The sequence below is a fragment of the Neomonachus schauinslandi genome, chromosome 1 (assembly GCF_002201575.2).
Source record: "Neomonachus schauinslandi chromosome 1, ASM220157v2, whole genome shotgun sequence".
NCBI classification, from domain to species: domain Eukaryota; kingdom Metazoa; phylum Chordata; class Mammalia; order Carnivora; family Phocidae; genus Neomonachus; species Neomonachus schauinslandi.
Window position 1 is genome coordinate 213,320,809 of NC_058403.1, and position 17,876 is coordinate 213,338,684.

The window sequence follows — 17,876 nt, forward strand, 5'->3', positions numbered from 1 at the left end:
ATGTGGCTGGCCCTCAGCCATCATTGAATCCTCGCTCTGCAGGCCTCTGTGCGGGATAGCCCAGGGCTGACTTCCCATCCTGGCGGGGAGGGAGCGGATCAGGGAGGGCTTCCTGGAGGCAGGAGCCAATGGGGTGGAGGAGGGGGTTGAGGTGCCAGCCTGGCTGCTGTGTGCTTCGGAGTCCTCAGTCCTCAGCGGACCAGCGGGGATCCGAGAGGGGCCAGGTGAGGTGTGAGCAGGTGGCCTGGCGCCTGAGCTGCCCAGCGACCCACATTCGGCGCGGGCTTCCGGGGCGTCTGCGTGGGCTCAGGGTCTGTCCCTGGGGCAGAGCATCGTGGGCTCCGGGTCCAACCCCGGGCGCTGCGCCTTGCTCCTGCTCGCGGCCGAGGGACGCTCCTGTGCATGGGAGACATGTGTGTATGTGTTCATCCGTCCACGGACACTGAGCTTGCTCCCCCGTTTTTGGCTGTTGTTGAGTTGTGCTGCCATGAGCGCTGTTTCCGTTGTCCCTGCGCGTCGTCCCTGCGTGGATGGATGGACACCCACAGACAGGACTGGAGCAGGGCACAGACCCGACTGGATGTCATTTCTGGGAGAACCATCTTGTCACCGTGCAGAGTGTGGACGCAGCCCAAAGGGCCTGGTGAGCTCTTGTCACCTTGCAGCCAGCCCGGTGAGGGGTGACAGACCAGGGCAGGGCAGTGGCCAGGAGGCCAGAGAGAGGACCAATGGCTGGCTGTGTCAGTGGGTGACCCGGGAGCACCTGGAGTCAGCCTGGGCGTGGGACTGGGGAGGCAGGGGCGCTCTCTGGGCTGGGACAGGCCTCCCTGGACAGGCGTAGGCGCTAGGATGTCCTGTGGCAGCAGGGGCCCGCAGGCCACCCCCGTCCTCCCTGGGAACGCCAGGCTCAGCTGCGAGCATACCCTCCCCCCACCTGGCACCCCGAAGGAAAACCTGAGCACCCTTGAACCTGGCCCCCACCCTGCATTTGTCCCGCTGCCCCCTAGAGCCCTCCGCGGAGACCCCACAGCTACCCCGCCTCCTCCAGGACCGCCCCCGCCCCCGCCTGGCCAAGTCCCCCTCTCAGTGCCTCTGGGCCCCTCCCCTGTCCCTTGCCGGCCTGGCGTATGTGTGTGGGCCGAGGAGTGGGGGCCACACGCCAAGCTCCTGCCCTCCCAGGTGGCACCGAGCCCTGCCCGGCCCTGCCAGGCCTCACCGCTGACCTCTCCCAGCCTCCTCCTGCCTGCCAGGGCCCGGCACCCGGCACACCTTGTTCTTGGAGTTGTGGTTTCTTCTCGGCTCATCCTGCCCCTTCCACGTCTATCTCCTCCAGGAGTGGCAGGAAAATCCCAGAGCGGGAGGAACTGGGAGCCTTTCGCAGGCTGGTGACGGGCTCCAGCTGGGTCAACGGAGAGGTTGGCTTGGGGCTCGCCAGCTGTCCCACAGCCGCCTGGCCTCGCGCATCCCAGGACCAGACCAAGATGGGGGTGTCCTCCCTGCGCTCCCCTTGACAGGCAGGGTCACAAGTTGATGTTCGGTGCTAATGACGGGGAAATGGGCAGGCCTATGGGAACGGTATCATCTTCACAATTCTTTCTGTAAAGCTAAAACTTTAAAAAAAAATAAATTGTATTTTAAAAATAATAAAAAAAATAATAAAAGGAGGGGTGCCTGGGTGGTGCTGTCGGTTGAGCATCTGACTCTTGATTTCGGCTCAGGTCCTGATCTCAGGGTTGTGGGATCGAGCCCCACATCCGGCTCTGTGCCAGGCGGGGCGTCTGCTTGAGATTCTCTTTCTTCCTCTGCCCCTCCCCCCATGCTCACGCATGCTCTCTCTCTCTCTCTCTCTCTCTCTCTCTCAGTTAAGTAAATAAATAAAGTAGAAGCGCATCCACAGACAGGCAGGTGCTCTGTGGGTGTCAGAGACTGGGGTGGGGCGCGATGGCTGATGGGGACGGGACAGTGTTTCCTCTTGGGGTGATGGAACTTTCTGGAATTAGACAGCTGTGATGGTTACACAGCACAGTGAATGTACTACATGCCACTGATTTGTTCTGTGAACTGCGCCTTGATTAAAGTTAAAAGATGACCAGAGAGGGGCACCTGGGTGGCTCAGCCGTTAAGCGTCTGCCTTCAGCTCGGGTCATGATCCCAGGGTCCTGGGATCGAGCCCCACATCGGGCTCCCTGCTCGGCAGGAAGCCTGCTTCTCCCTCTCCTACTCCCCCTGCTTGTGTTCACTCTCTGGCTGTGTCTCACTGTTTTATTTATTTATTTGTCAGAGAGAGAGAGAAAGAAAGAATGCAGCCAGGAGTGTCTGACTGGCTCAGTCGGTAGAGCATGCAATTTTTTAAAAAAGATTTTTAAAATTTATTTGACAGAGAGAGACACAGCAGAGAGGGAACACAAGCAGGGGGAGTGGGAGAGGGAGAAGCAGGCTTCCCGCCGAGCAGGGAGCCCGATGCGGGGCTCGATCCCAGGACCCTGGGACCCTGACCAGAGCCGAAGGCAGACGCTTAACGACTGAGCCACCCAGGCGCCCCTGAGCATGCGAATTTTGACCTTGGGCTCACGAGTTCGTGTCCCACATTGGGGGTAGAGTTTACTTTAAAAAAACCAAAGTAACAGGGGCGCCTGGGTGGCTCAGTCGTTAAGCGTCTGCCTTCTGCTCAGGTCATGATCCCAGGGTCCTGGGATCGAGCCCCGCATCGGGCTCCCTGCTCAGCGGGAAGCCTGCTTCTCCCTCTCCCACTCCCCCTGCTTGTGTTCCTGCTCTCGCTCTCGCTCTCTCTGTCAAATAAATAAATAAAATCTTAAAAAAAAAAAAAAAAAGATGACCAGAGCGAGTCTGTGTAGGATGTGCTCAGTGTTCAATAAATGCATCGAGGACTAAATTATCACCCCAAGGAGTCGGGTGAGGCTGCCCAGACATCTCCCCCAGAGCTGGGGCCTTCTGCAGGTTTTGCTCCTGTCTCGGTCACCCACCTCCATGGCAAGCTCTCCCGTGGGCCACCCCAGCTCGACACCCTCCTTAATCGTCCTGCTCCAGAGGGAACCCTTGCCTGTCCCGATGTCAGACTCACCCACGAGGGAAGAGTGACGGAAGCAAGACAAACGTGAGGAAGAACGGTGCCGTTGACCTTGTCCGTTCCCGACCTGGGGCTGCATTCATACCTCTGTCAATGGGCATTTCCCTCTTCCCCACACAGGGTTTGGAATTTGTGGCAAGCTCGGGAAGATGCTTCAGGGTTTCTGTCCTGTCCATCATTTTCCCCCTGGAGACTCAGTTTCCCCACGTGGAATGTGGCAGTAACCACTCCAGCTGCCCCCGGACTCCGTTTCCCTTTTGTGACCCCCTGTGAGGCAGCAGCAGGCTGGGACACCAACGAGGAGGGGGGACAGGGTGCTTGCCCAGCTCAGGTTGCAGAGTCCCAGAGACACGGGAGGAGCTTGGCGCGGCCAGCATCGTATCAGCTCGTGCAAGGTGAGCCCTGAAGGTACCAGGGCCACGTAAGCTTGTGACCCAAGGTGATTAGCTCAGTGACTCAGCCCTGCCCAGTCTCTGGTCCCACAGCGTCCCTTCACTTGAGCTTGGTGCCAGGCACGCAGTGGCGAGAAACGGGCTCGTGGCCGCTGCCGATGGGAGAGCCAGGACCGAGCAGAGGGGAGCGTGGGCCTCTCCAGGGCATGGAATCTGAGGGGCTCCAAACACTGGGTCCCCGGGACACTCCCTTGTGCTGGGAACCTTTGCAGGACAGTTGCAGATTTGCCTAGTTTCCCCAGGTGGTAACATTTTGCAAAACTGTTACAATGTCACAACCAGGACACTGGCTTCGCTACAGTGCAGCGGAGAGTGGGGTAGGGGTGTCATAGGACCAAGTGAGGGGCCTCCTTGTCTTCCACAGCTTTTCCCTTCGCTGGCGCAGTTCACACCCGTGACAGCCAGTGGTGGTGGGGGCCCCTGGGGGGTGTCGCCGGGACCCCACCCTGGAGTGAGGGATGGAGGCAGTGAGCCCAGGCGGAAAGAAGAGCTCCTCGCCCTGCATTTGGGGCCAGAGTGGGGTACTGCAGGCATCGCTAGCGGGGAGGAGGAGGCGGTGTTCAGATGGGGAAACCGAGGCACGGAGCAGTCACGTCCCTGGCCCACGGGCAGAGAAGCGGTGTACACGGCTGGAGCCGTGGAGCTCTGAAGAGCGCACACCTCGTTCCCTTGCCTCTCAGAATGCTCGCCCTGCCTGCCTGTCTCTGTCTGTCTGTCCCTCCTGACTCCTTTCTCCCTCCCTTCTGCCTTTCTTTCTGGAATAAAAGCAGCACATACTTGCTAAATGTCCACAACTATTTCACTTCCCAGAAGGAAAACATATAAAGTACAAAATCCACCAGTGAATTAAAGGTTTCCATGCCCTGTGTCTGCACGGGGGGCGGTGTGGGGGGTCTGATGATGGTGTCCAGACGATTGGGGGGTGAGGGGGTTCTCCAGGCACAGCCCAGGGTCTCTGCCCACAGCAGCTTCTCCCGCGCACTGCTCGGGAGGTGAGTCCCGCTCCAGCCTCTTGTCACCGGGAGGCTTGCCTCTTTGGCATCCGGCCCTCTGGGTTGGGGGACCCCAGCACCCCAGGCCCTCCCTCCGTTAACCCGGATGCACACAACCAATCCTGTGAGGTTTCAGGAGAGCTGATGAGGGCTGGGCTTTGCACCTGGGTTCATGTCAGGGGTTCAAGACCAGACTGGGTCTGCCCAGAGGCGTGGCAAAGATGGGATGGCACCCACCCCATTCTGCTGTGGGGACCCGTCATACAAAACCAGGACAGGGGAAAGAGGGGCAAGCTCCATGTGTGATTCCCTGACTAATAATCCCCAAACTCACCAGCTTAACACAACCATTTTATTTTGCTCATGATTCCGTGGACCAGGAATTTGGGAAGGGCTCTGCTGGACGGTGTGCTCCGGGGACGGACCCCGAGCCCACGAAGCTCAGGGAGGGAACCAGACACGGAAGGCCACACGGGGTGTGAGTCCACGTGGGTGACACGTCCAGAACAGGCTCACCCACAGACAGGAAGGGGGCTCATGGGGGCCGGGGGCTGGGCTTGGGGGAGATGGGGAGTGATGGCTGATGGGGATGGGTTTGCTTTTAGGGTGATGGAACGTTCTGGAATCAACTGTGGTGATGGGTATACATTATGTGAATACACTAAAAACATTGAATTGTACACTTAAAATGGGTGAATTGTGTATCAATAAAGCCATTGAGGGGGAGAAACAGGCACAACAGCATGATTCACAGCACTGAGAAGGGTCCATGAGCAGATGAGGGATACACGGCGTGGTCCGTCCCCACGCGGGAACACGCTCCAGCCTCAGGAAGGAAGGGACCCCGGCACCTGCCACGACGTGGAGGGACCCCGAGGACACTAGGCTCAGCGAGAGGAGCCAGACCCAGAAGGACACATCCCGCAGGACCCCACTCCCAGGAGGTCCCCAGAGGAGTCCCATCCACAGAGACAGAGAGGAGAGGGTGGGAGTCAGGGCTGGGGCAGGGGGTGGGGAGTCCGTGCTTCGTGGGGACAGAGTCTCCGTGTGGGGAGATGGAACGTTCTGGAGACGGAGGGTGGGGGTGGGGAGTCCGTGCTTCACGGGGACAGAGTCTCCGTGTGGGGAGATGGAACGTTCTGGAGACGGAGGGTGGGGGTGGTCTCAGGACAGGGTGAGTGTGCTTCATGCCGCTGAGCTGTGCACTCAGAAATGGTTAAAATGGTACATTTATGTTATGTGTATTTTATCATAATAATTTTTAAAAGGTAAAGCAAAAACCAAAACAACAACAACAACAAAACACAGGTTTCTTTCTGGCCCCATTCCTGGGTGGCAGGTCCTCTGCACATCTCTCCGCACTCCCGGGCATGCAGCCACCAGTCCCAGTGGGACAGAAGGGAGAGGGATCTGGAGGTGTCACTCTGTCGAGTCTCGGCCCTGACGTCCAGCACTCCAGGCTGGCCCAGTCTAGGGCTGGGGGGTGACCCAGGCCTCGGCTGTATCCAGGCCTCTGCCAGGATGGCCCTGCAGCAGGGGATGGTGGCCAGGCGGGGGGAGCTCTCCGGAGAAGGGGGCTCGGAGGACGAGGGAGCCCACCCTGCCACCTCCTTCATGCCACACGACCGGCGGAAGACAGAGCTAGAAGGCCTTCCCTGTGTCCAAGACGAGGCTGGCTTCCTGCTTGTCCCTGTAAATTGGGTCCCGCACTGGACTCCTCGCAAATGCCACCTTGCAAAAAGAGACATTACGACTCTCACACCTTGGATGCGACCTCTACGACACACGGGGGCAGGACACAAACCTCAACGCGAGGTCTCTGCAATAAAGAATCTCGTGATGCAGAGGACTTTGGATTTGCCAGGTCCTGGGAGACATTAAGTCTGAGGAGGGGTGGAGGGAGAGGGGTAGGATTCCCAGTCCCTGTGGTTCCTGAGAGTGGCACAAAGTGCTTCCAGAACATTCCAGAATATTCCCGCCTGTTCTAGACTCATCCCGGGTCAACATTCCCGGAGTACAGTAGTCACCCTGGGAGCTTGTGAAGTGTTAGGTGGGCCAGTCTCTAGAATAGTTTGATGTAGGAACAGAATTTGCGAGTCAAGGGGCACCTGGGTGGCTCAGTCGTTAAGCGTCTGCCCCTGGCTCGGGTCATGATCCCAGGGTCCTGGGATCGAGCCCCTCATCAGGCTCCCTGCTCCGCGGGAAGCCTGCTTCTCCCTCTCCCACTCCCCCTGCTTGTGTTCCCTCTCTCGCTGTGTCTCTGTCAAATAAATAAATAAAATCTTAAAAAAAAAAGGTGTTGGGGGGGCGCCTGGGTGGCTCAGTCGTTAAGCGTCTGCCTTCGGCTCAGGTCATGGTCCCAGGGTCCTGGGATCGAGCCCCGCATCAGGCTCCCTGCTCAGCGGGAAGCCTGCTTCTCCCTCTCCCACTCCCCCTGCTTGTGTTCCCTCTCTCGCTGGTCTCTCTTTGTCAAATGAATAAATGAAGTCTTTAAAAAATAATAAAAAATAAAAAGGCACAGTGGGGTGCCTGGGTGGCTCAGTCGTTAAGTGTCTGCCCTCGGCTCGGGTCATGATCCCAGGGTCCTGGGATTGAGCCCCACATCGGGCTCCCTGATCAGCAGGGAGTCTGCTTCTCCCTCTCCCACTCCCCCTGCTTGTGTTCCCTCTCTCGCTGTGTCTCTCTCTGTCAAATAAATAAATAAAACCTTTAAAAAAAATTAGTTTTGGGGCACCTGGGTGGCTCTGTCGGTGAGCGTCTGCCTTCGGCTCAGGTCATGGTCCCAGGGTCCTGGGATCGAGCCCCACATCGGGCTCCCTGCTCCGCGGGAAACCTGCTTCCCATCCCCCCGCCCCCAGCTTGTGTTCCCTCTTTCGCTGTCTCTCTGTCAAAAAAAAAAAAAAAACTTAAAAAAAAAAAAAAAAAAGAATCTGAGAGTCTAAACAAATCAGTGCGTTAATCAGACCCGTCACACCGAATCTCAGAGGCCCTTTCCCTTCTTTGGGAAACTGGCCCCCGGTGGAGTTTTTCCCCTTGCCGTCTCTCCCGGGCCAGGCTCCCAGAAGCACACAGTGAGGCAGGAACGCGTGGGAAGGCTTTGTTAGGCTTCCCTGGGAAAATCCAGCAGGGCGATGCCTCTCCATGGGCGCAGCTGCCCCCTGGTGCACAGGGCCACGTCTGGGGGTGTCTGTGCTGTCACATGGGGTGCCCCTGGCATGGTACCCCAGGGCCACGTCTCGGGGTGTCTGTGCTGTCACATGGGGTGCCCCTGGCATGGTACCCCAGGGCCACGTCTCGGGGTGTCTGTGCTGTCACATGGGGTGCCCCTGTACAGCCCCCCACAGCGCCCGGGAAGCCCCACAACTGAGGCCTATGCAGCCCCCCAGGTCAGCAGTGTGGAGGGGCAGAAGCCCCACGGTGGGAGGCGCAGAACCAAAGGGAAACGCAGGGGAGCAACGGGGGGACATCGGACAAGGTCCCCGAGGGGAAATCTGGACAGGACAAGGGTCACACCTCAGTCGTCCCACCTGGGGCAAGAGAGCTGGGGTCGTCGCACCCTACACCTGTGGGTCATCGGCTTAGGGCTGCTCCCATGGGGACGTTACTCCGAGGTTCTCCTGGCTCCCGCCGAGTCCAGCAAAGCGGGTACCAGCTGCCTGAGGGCCGCTCGGGGGCCCAGAGCACAGGGTGCTGGCTTGGGGGCAGCATGAGGAAAGCACTGGGCGGCACCTACGAAAAACAGACGTCCAGGTAAGGGGCAGCGGACTGCGCAGGCGGCCCGAGGTCCAGGGCCCCGTCAGTCCACTCCCTTCGCACCATGTGGCCACCGCCCCCAGGCTGTCCCCCGCTGCCCCTGCGGGAGGAGGATGGGCCTGGGTCACCCGGGCTCAGACAGCACTGTGCACACACGCTTGCAGGAGCTGAGACCACCCCCCGCCCGCCCGGCTTCCCGCAGAGCCTAAGCGCCTTGTCCTGCAAGACACCACCTCCTGGCAGGTCCCTGGCTTCTGAGGTTCCTTCAGCTTGTTTTCTGGCCCGAGGAATTTCTCATCAGTGGGAAGTTAGACTCAAGGCCTCGATGGGAGTCCAGGTACCACTTTGGGCTCGAACACTTCATGCTGCACCCCCCGGCGATATCTGGTGGTCCCGGGTTTGGAGGTGCTCTGACTCATCCCTGGACCGGGGCGCTGCGAGCCCCATGGGCGTGACGAGACTCCCACGCCCCACACCCCTCTTACCACTCACCTAGTGATCTCAGCACCATTGACCGCCATGACTGGGAGTGAGAATTTCATGAAGAGCCGCTGGTTTCCAGCAAACATGTCTCCTTCCTTCCCCCAAACCTGGTCACGTACTCAGTTCGTGACCTCAGGAGGCTATGTGAATAGTCCATTCTATGCCCAAGCAAATCCCGTGGTCTGACTGGGCACGAGACTAAATCCAGGCAGAGTCCGCCGGCACCTGACTAGGTGGGCCCTCACCTGTTCCGGGTCACTGACCCACTTGTGGGAGGGGCCTTCCCGGGCCAGGGTGTCAAGGAGAAGGCAGGGCTGGCTTGTTGGCGACGTTTCCACCTTCAGCCCAGGCTAATGTAAGCCAAGTGGAACCAGGAAGCATCAACCCACAGCTGATGTCACTGGCAAACTTCAGTTGTGTGGGGGAGGCAAACCTTTTCCTCTACCCTCTTAGGTTCTATACCGGGGACCTGTCAATTAAACTGATGAAAGACATTTTAATAGGAGCCACACAACTTTACTTCTTTTTAGTTTGATGTGCTCAGGCATCACAGAAAGAAGTGAAGGTGCAAAGGAACGGTGAGATCTGAGAGCTCATATACCACCATAACAGGGAAAAGGGAGGGGAGAAAAGCCACTTACGGGAGAGCAAATGAATTTTAGGAATGATAAATGGGCCCTCAGGAGAATAAGTGGGAGATATGATAGTTTGTGACAAAGTCTATCTGGGAATGGTGTCAGCTTCTCTTCTCCAAGAGGAGACATTGATCCCTGGAAGGGATTTATGATGAGTGAGTTCTTTTGGGAGGTTCTGTTTTCATTTTATTTATTATTATTATTTTTTAAAAGATTATTTATTTATTTGACAGAGAGAGAGACAGCGAGAGAGGGAACACAAGCAGGGGGAGTGGGAGAGGGAGAAGCAGGCTTTCCACAAGCAGGGGGAGTGAGAGAGGGAGAAGCAGGCTTCCTGCCGAGCAGGAGCCCAATGCAGGGCTGGATCCCAGGACCCTGGGACCATGACCTGAGCCGAAGGCAGACGCTTAACGACTGAGCCACCCAGGCACCCCATGGGAGGCTCTGTTTTTAGGCAGGTAAGGGATTTCAGGAGCTCAGATGCCCTCAAAATAATTCAAAATAATTCTTACACCAAAGTGGCATATTTTGGGGGCAGCATGTCTTGGTCCCCTTCAGTTGCTCCCCCCAAATTTTTTGCTAACCTTTCCTTTTTTTTTTCTTGTGTCAGGGATTTTTGGTGTGAATGATATATATCTCTGTGTGACAGCCCCAGTGTCCTAGAGTCGGGGCGGTGGGATAGGGGAGATGACATCCCACCCTGCCCTCCACCGACGGTTTCATAAAAATTGTAGTCTCCAGAAATGAATCCGAATTCCTGGGCTGGGCTGTGTCAGCAGCGCCCTCTAGAGGCCACCACCAGCATAGACAGGCCCGGGAGCAGTTCAAAGACCCCCGGCTGCGAAATTCTAGCACCTTCTCAAAGACTCACTGCAAGAACATGCACAGGTGTTGGGCTGGCAAACAGCACGAAGCATCAGTTAGATGAGGCAAACGGCCTGTGGACCTTCCCTGGTCACCCCTGGGGCCGGAATGCCCTCAACTTTCAGCTTCCACCTCTCATCTGTGTGTCTTCCAAAGGACACCAGAGCACAGGTAAAAACATCACATTTCAAGGTCAGCTGAACTTAACTGAGATGTAGCTGACTTACAGTGATGCCCAGAGCCTAACTCAGAGCAGCTGGATGGTCTAGGCAAACGCAGGAAACTATGTCGCCCGCATTCCCATCAAGATCTAGAACATTCTGGCACCTGGGAAGCTCCCTCTGCTCCCCAGACAACCATTTTCCTGATTTCTACCTCCATAGAAGTTACACCTGTTCTGGAACTTGATCTAGTTGGGGTCAAACAGGACGTCCTCAGCATCTGGCTACAGAGTTGTGATTTTGCAATTGTATGGTGTGAGGTAAGAAAATTTGTGTTCAGATGTATCAAGACCTTTTTTTTTTTTTTAACTGGAAACATAAATACCTTCATTGATAGATGCATTGCTCTCTTCTCTGGCCAGGCATGGAAGTGTGAGATATTCAAGAAATAAATAAAGATACTGTAAATTATACCTCAAAAGGAGGTTAACTACCTTGACCAACTATGGGTCCTCTGGGTCCTGAAATAGCATTACTGTCAATTCACCGGTTTTTGTGTTTCATCCTGATTTGTTTAGAAAGGACGACCTTGGGGCGTCTGGGTGGCTCAGTCCGTTAAGCATCTGCCTTCGGCTCAGGTCATGATCTCAGGGTCCTGGGACTCCCAAATCGGACTCCCTGCTCAAAGGGGAGCCTGCCTCTCCCTCTCCTTCTGCCCCTCCCTCCTGATCATGCACTTTCTTTCTCCCACTCAAATAAATAAAATCTTTTAAAAAATGACGTATTGAAAGTGAACATTTATTTCTTACATTTCAGAATATTTCCTTATGCATTGCTAAGAGAAATATGTCTCAGAAATTTATATACTTATTTATATATATTTATGTATATTGTATTTATATAATATGTATTTATATATTTATATTTTATTTATATAATATATATATTTTTAACTTCTATAGGGCAGTTACAACAAGGTACAACATTGTGGATCAAATATCACCTACTTTATCTCCTTATTTTTATATTTTTTAAAGATTTTATTCTTAAGTAATCACTATACCCAATGTCGGGCTCAAACTCATGACCCCGAGATCAAGAGTCACATGCTCCACTGACTGAGCCAGCCGGGTGCCCCTAGGGTCACCTACTTTAATCCCTGCAAAGATTTGCATTTTTGTACCAAAGCTGAAATGGCTAATGCTTTTGGAACTCCCTGTATTTGCTTTAATAAAAACTCTACCAGGGGCACCTGGCTGACTCAGTCCGTGGAGCTTGTGACCCTTGATCTCACCGTTGTGAGTTTGAGCCCCACCTTGAGCATAGAGATTGCTAAAAATAAAATCTTGAAAACAAAACAAAACAAAACCCTCTATCCGTAGGTGAACTATTATTCCAGAGAATGTAAAATAAAGTATGATTGTGGCTTTATAACCAAAATTTGTTATAATCTAACTGACTGACGTCTTTTTTTTTTTTTTAAGTAATCTCTATGTCCAACGTAGGGCTGGACCTCATGACCCTGAGATAAAGAGCCACATGCCTGACTGATGTCTTTTTGAAACATCATATGTGAAAAGCTTTTTATTGTGAAGCGTAATGCATTTTCGGAAAAATGCATGCTGGGGCGCCTGGGTGGCTCAGTCTTAAGCGTCTGCCTTCTGCTCAGGTCATGATCCCGGGGGTCTTGGGATTGAGCCCCGCATGGTGGGGGGGGGTCTCCTGCTCTGCGGGAAGCCTGCTTCTCCCTCCCCCACTCTCCCTGCTTGTGTTCCCTCTCTCGCTGTCTCTCTCTGTCAAATAAATAGTCTTTTAAAAAAAGAAAGAAAAATGCATGCAATGCAAATGGATAATTTAACAAGTTATTGTAAAGCCAACACATGCCCCCAGTCCAGACTGAGAAGCCCTCCCCCGCCCCCTGCAACCAACCATAAGACCCATCTGGACCCAGTCCTCCCTTCCCCCACCAGGGTCAGTAACTTGAAGTTTATGAGTATTACTTTCTCACTTTCTTTATAGTTTGACCACAGAAGTATGCTGCCTAAATAAATGTAGTCTTGCCTCTTTTAAAAGTTTACATAACTGGGATGATACTGCACATATTCTTTTTTTTTAAGATTTTATTTATTTGAGAGAGAGAGAGAGAGAGCATGAGCAGGGGGAGGGGCAGAGGGAAGAGGAGAAGCAGGCTCCCCACTGAGCAGGGAGCCTGGGGCTGGATCCCAGGACCCTGAGATCATGACCTGAGCCGAAGATGCTCAACCCACTGAGCCACCCAGGAGTCCCGGGAGCTGTATATTTAGATTCACAATATGAGCAACACAATAGTGCCATACAAAGCTTTTCTGCAGGTCCATATGCTGAGATGCCCGCATGGGCCGTGCCAGACGCGGTAAACGCAGTAGATACGAGAGGTACCACTGAGACTCAGACCACAAGTTTCGATTTTTTTTTTTTCAGCAATGGAAAAAGAAAAACATTTAGAGAAACGAAAGAGGTACACATACATACTTCCCCCCGCCCGTCAATAATGTAACTTTTCAGCTTCCTTACCTGCTTCTTCACACAGGTCAGCTGAGCTTGGAGAAAGTGAACGAGATCAGAACATGAAAGATGTTCCTCGTTTTCTCATCAAAGGATTCCACTAGGATTAGCGCGAGGATCTTTCTGGTGCCCATGTCCACAGGTCAGCCAAACACCCAGGATCTCTGTACAGCTGAGGAAGAGCCAGGGCCCCCGGCAAATCTCAGAACCTCTCTGGCATCTGTTCCTATTATTGGAGCACACGTGAGCTCGGGCAGCTGCTGTGTGCTGGCCAGGCAGGTGTCATTTGGGTTAATACTTCAAACCCCCCCGCGGTGGAAATTTCTCTGGACATCATTTTGAGCACTTCTGTATTGTTCCAGCCCACTTCCGGAAGCTGACCCTGTTGTTCCTGGTTCAGGGCTAAGCAGGCACAGACAGAAAACAGAACAATAAACACGAGTAAGAGAATAATCGTGTTAAAAAGAAAACAAATAATGCCCTGCACTGCAGCGACCAGGCCAAGCACCCAGAGGCCAGAAATCAGCCCGGAAACCAGAGCGCCAGCAGCGACTCCAGTCACCAACAGACGAAGCGACGTGTGGAGCCGGGGGAGCGCGCACCCGCAGTTCTGGGAACATGCGAGGCCCCCCGCAAACCGTCTTGGGGCCTGTGGTTCCCGCAGCAGCTGCAGGGAAACCTGACTCCAGGGAGCCTGGAGGACAGCCTCCTTGTCTTTGCCTTTGGGGCCTAGCTGAGGCCGGGGCAGGGGGCTCCAGAGCTGGAGCCCCATGCGCCCCATGCGCCCCATGCGCCCCATGCGCCCCATGCGCCGTGGCTAGAACCAGCCCTGGAACTTGCGGCCTCCACCGCGGGAGCGTGAGCCCCGGCCCCAAATGCTGGAAAACAATTTGACATTTTTCCCCCACCAGCATTTGATTTTGAAAATTTCCAAACATACAGCCAAGTTCAAATGATTTTGCAGTGCACACCACCTACCCAAACATGAATTCTACCATTGCCCTTCTGCTGTGCCTCCCATCTTTCCGGCTCAGCGTTCCTCCATGGTTCCGACTCGTGTTGGACGCATTTCATGCTTGCAGACATCAGTCTGCTGCCCCCTGAATAATTTGGCGTGCATACCTTTAGCATACGATTCACAAAGAGTTCGTGAATTTTGTTTACATTTTTTCTTTTTTTTTTTTTAAGATTTTATTTATTTATTTGAGAGAGAGAGAATGAGAGACAGAGAGCACGAGAGGGAAGAGGGCAGAGGGAGAAGCAGACCCCCTCCTGAGCAGGGAGCCCGATGCGGGACTCGATCCCGGGACTCCAGGATCATGACCTGAGCCGAAGGCAGTCGCTTAACCAACTGAGCCACCCAGGCGCCCTACATTTTTTCTTTTGAAGTAAAATTTATAATGACTTTCATAAATCTTCGGTATACATTTGCTGAGCTTTAATGAATGCACACATCAGTGTACCGGGAGCCTCTATGAAGATTGAGAGCATTCCATTCCCCCTGTGGGGGGCAGAATAACACCCCCCAAAAATGTCCATGTCTTAATCCCTAGAATCTGTACGTCTGTTACCTCCCATGGCAAAAGGCACCTTGCAGATGGGATTAAGTTGAGGACCCTCAATGAGGGTGACCCTGGATTCCCCAGAGGGTCCAATGATCTGACAAGTGTCCTTATAAGAGTGGGCAGGAGGGTCAGAGTTGGAGGAGACAGGGCAATAGAAGCAGAGGTCAGAATGAGACAACCACAGAGGCAGCCGGAGAAGGGCAGGAAATGGATTCTCCCAGGGAGCCTCCAGAAGGAGCCCCCCTGTCCACCTGCTGGAGGGGGCTTTGAGAGGTTGTGGTGCTGGTCAACCTGTGAGCTGGACCCGGGCACTTGGAGGCTCCATCCCCCTCCCCTGTGCTGGGAAGGTGTGGTTCCCCTGGCCTTCCCTGCATTAGAAGCTGCCCAAGGACACAGCCTTGAGACAGTGAGGCGGTGTTGAGACCGACCATCTGGATGGCACTCAGTTCAGGCCTCTATATAAGCTTTAAGATTGGGGCAGGCGGGTGCAGTGTGCTAGACAAGCCTTGGAAGGATGTTCCCTTGCTCATAAACCCATCTACCCATCTGGAATGGCCTGTTCCTTCCTTCAGTTTCTCCTTGCCCAGCGTGTACAGGGGCCCATTTGCAAACCAACACTGCACCTTGATATAGCCCCATGAGACCACGTCAGCCCTCTTACTTCCAGAATTGTCAAAGAGTAAATGTGCTGGTGATAGTTTGTTACAGCATCCTTGGGAATCTCATACACACTCATTGGCCAGGACTGGTCACATGCCCAATCCCTGAACCAAACAGCAGGCCAGTCATTCACACCCACCTCCATAGCTCCTGTGATCTTAGATCTTAATTTCCAACCCACAGGGATTGTAGAGACTGTTGATATTACTACTAGGGTCTGTCCTTGTATTTTATGCTGACAGATAAAATGAATACGAGATTACACAAGTTATAATTAGGATCTTCAGAAACTTACATGGTTCACCAAATGATAAAAGAAAAAGGTAAAATTATATTTTGGGTGAGGGGCTAAAAATCTAGTTAGGCGTCTATTGAGGAGGGTCTGCAAATGTTTTCTTTTTTTTTTAATTTTTTTTTTAGATTTTATTTATTTATTTGAGAGAGAGAATGAGATAGAGAGAGAGCGTGAGAGGAGGAAGGGTCAGAGGGAGAAGCAGACTCCCTGCCGAGCAGGGAGCCCGATGTGGGACTCAATCCTGGGACTCCAGGGTCATGACCTGAGCCAAAGGCAGTCGCTTAACCAACTGAGCCACCCAGGCGCCCTGCAAATGTTTTCTGTAAAGGGATTTGCCTGCCCTTTGGGGCTCCATGATAACTACTCAAATCTGTCCTGCAAGCTGGGAAGCAGGCATAGACAACTTGCAAATGAATGGGCATGGCTGTGTGCCAATAAAACTTTATTTACAACAACAAGTGGTGGGCCAGGTCTAGCGCTCAGGCAGGCCATATTTGCTGAGGACACCTGTTATAGAGTATTGTTAGAGCTAAATTGGAAATAGCAATATGAACTCACGCTCTTCAAAATCGATCATTTCTACCTGATCACTTAGGTAGCCATTAAACAGTTTTGCACCAAAAATTAGCGTGCAGTAATTGAAGAGGTGTCCCCAATACTGAAAATGCAGTCACGGATACTCTTCTGCATTCCCAGGGAATGAGGGCTCTCTGGAGAATAGCTGATTTTGTGTTTCGGGGCAGGGAAGGTGCACTACGGGCCTGGACTATGTCATTGTGAGAAGGCAGGGGTGCTTCTCCATGTTCTGGGGGTGCTGAAGGCACACAGGAGCCCACATAGAAGTATCCTTCATCAGGGCGCCTGGGTGGCTCAGTTGGTTAAGCAACTGCCTTCGGCTCAGGTCATGATCCTGGAGTCCCGGGATCGAGTCCCGCATCGGGCTCCCTGCTCAGCGAGGAGCCTGCTTCTCCCTCTGACCCTCCCCCCTCTCATGTACTCTCTCTCGCTCTCTCAAATAAATAAATAAATCTTAAAAAAAAAAAAAGAAAGCTAGTCTCACTCTCCTTTAAAAAAAAAAAGTATCCTTCATCAATCATGATTACAATTAATTAAAACTAATTAGCCTGAATGCCATGAATCCATAATTATCTTCAAAAGGCAAGAACAAGGATTATAGTATATCCAGGCTGATTAATTCAGATGAACCACTTCTCAGCGTCCCCACATAAAAAGTCTGGTATCCTCTTACCACATAAGTTAGATTCAGGGTGATCCCAACTATATAAAAAGATGCTACTTGGGTGCCTGGATGGCTCAGTCAGTAAGTGCCTTCAGCTCAGGTCACGATCCTGGAGTCCCAGGATCGAGTCCAGCATGGGGCTCCCTGCTCAGTAGGGAGTCTGCTTCTCCCTCTGACCCTCCCCCATCTCGTCCTCTCTCATTCTCTCTCTCAAAAATAAATAAAAACTTTAAAAAAAAGAGATGCTACTCTTTGTAAAAAAACAAACAAGAAAAAAAAGGCCAAGAAAAAATACACTAAAGTGTTAACACTAGTTACTTTGGGATAGTAAGACAATAGGTGATAGTCATGTGCTTTTCTGTATTTTTCTGGCATTTCCAAGATTCCTGCCTTTATTTTTCATACACTACTTTTAGAATGAAAAAAAAAATTATCCCCAGGTTTTGGGCTGGCTTTGTCCATGGTTATAAGTTGCATGGTTTAGCCTTGGGTCAATTTCTCACCCCAAAAGAGCAGAGGCATGAACTCATGCACAAGGTGGCATTTTTATTAAATCCAGTGGCCAAGGCTGCTGATGGGAGCACATGCTGTGAGGTGGGGCTAGGAGGTGAAGAGCTGCAGGATGCCCTGGGCGGTGCCCCACCCTCAGGGTAGAGGTTGTCCCCAGGGGGAGAGGATTGGCTGTCAGTGGAAGGAAGCCCCTGAAAGGCTTTAAGCAAAGGCTCCAAGACACTCAATTAAATTGGGAGGAGACTGGATTCTAAAGGGTAAGGAGGAGTAAGTGGTTGAGGCTGGGGGTTGTCATGAGAAGCAGGGGAGAGTGCAAAATTAAAGCGTGGAGTCCCTTGTTCCAAAATCATTACAAATCTCAAGATGGTGGCAGCAGAGCATTAAATCAAACATGGGGCCCCGGATGACCCCCTGGGCTGCGTGCCCGGTGAAGCTGGCCGTGGCAGGATCCACAACAGAGGCCCCATTCAAGGTCTGCTTTGGAGGTAATGAGCTGATCAAGATTTGGGCAGAGACTGGACACTGGGTGGGATGTCTTGCCTGTGGCTCTCCTAGGTGTCACTGGGCCACGCACCCCTGCCCCCAACGAAAACCCCTTCTCCATGGGAATGACCAGGCTGAGACGCCGGTGTGT

The 17,876-nt window shown here is 53.3% G+C and overlaps 1 pseudogene; it reads right to left on the reverse strand.

Annotated features, from left to right (window-relative positions):
• Positions 1-13,059: 13,059 nt before the first annotated feature.
• LOC110594084 lies at positions 13,060-13,780 on the reverse strand (annotated as a pseudogene).
• Between the last annotated feature and the right edge of the window lie 4,096 nt (positions 13,781-17,876).